General features: G+C 50.9%; 1 protein-coding gene across 3 annotated transcripts in view; it reads left to right on the top strand.

Moving 5' to 3' along the window:
• The window catches only part of KANK4 (KN motif and ankyrin repeat domains 4), a 43,344-nt gene that overhangs the window by 30,638 nt on the left and 12,087 nt on the right, over positions 1 to 619 (top strand). The window lies entirely within an intron of this gene.

Raw genomic sequence — 619 nt, 5'->3', positions numbered from 1 at the left:
ATCAACAGTTGAATGAATGAACCCCTAAAGTACAGAGGTAAATCGTCAGGATGTGACCCTATGACTGATAATTGCAGCAGGCAGTATTTCTAGAGTACTCACAGGAACTAAGCTCTATCCATGCACTACTCACTATTCTCAATAATCCTGTGAGATAGATACTGCAATCTCCTTTTTTCTTTTAAACTGATAAGGAAACAGAGGCCTAGAGAGTTTATCTAGTTACTAGAGGCCCGGTGCATGATAATCGTGCATGGGGTGGGAGGGCAGGGGGAGTTCCCTCAGCCCGACCTGTGCTCTCTCACAGTCTAGTTCCCCTGAGGAGTCCTCAGTGCTGCCACAGAAGCAGGAGAGGCTCCTGCCACTACTGTGCTTGCCAGCCCAGCTTCTGGCTGAGCAGTGCTCCCCCTATGGGAGCGCACTGACCATCAGGGGGCAGTTCCTGCATTGAGCGTCAGCCCCTGGTGGTCAGTGCGCGTCATAGCGATCGGTTGTTCATGGTTCGGTTGATTTGCATATTAGTCTTTTATTATATAGGACTAGAGGCCCGGTGCACAAAAATTTGTGCACTCGGGGCGGGTGGGTCCCTCAGCACGGCCTGTGCCCTCTCATAATCTGG

This window comes from Myotis davidii, unplaced genomic scaffold (genome assembly GCF_000327345.1).
Source record: "Myotis davidii unplaced genomic scaffold, ASM32734v1 scaffold205, whole genome shotgun sequence".
NCBI lineage: Eukaryota > Metazoa > Chordata > Mammalia > Chiroptera > Vespertilionidae > Myotis > Myotis davidii.
This window is presented reverse-complemented; position numbering and strand designations above follow the sequence as displayed.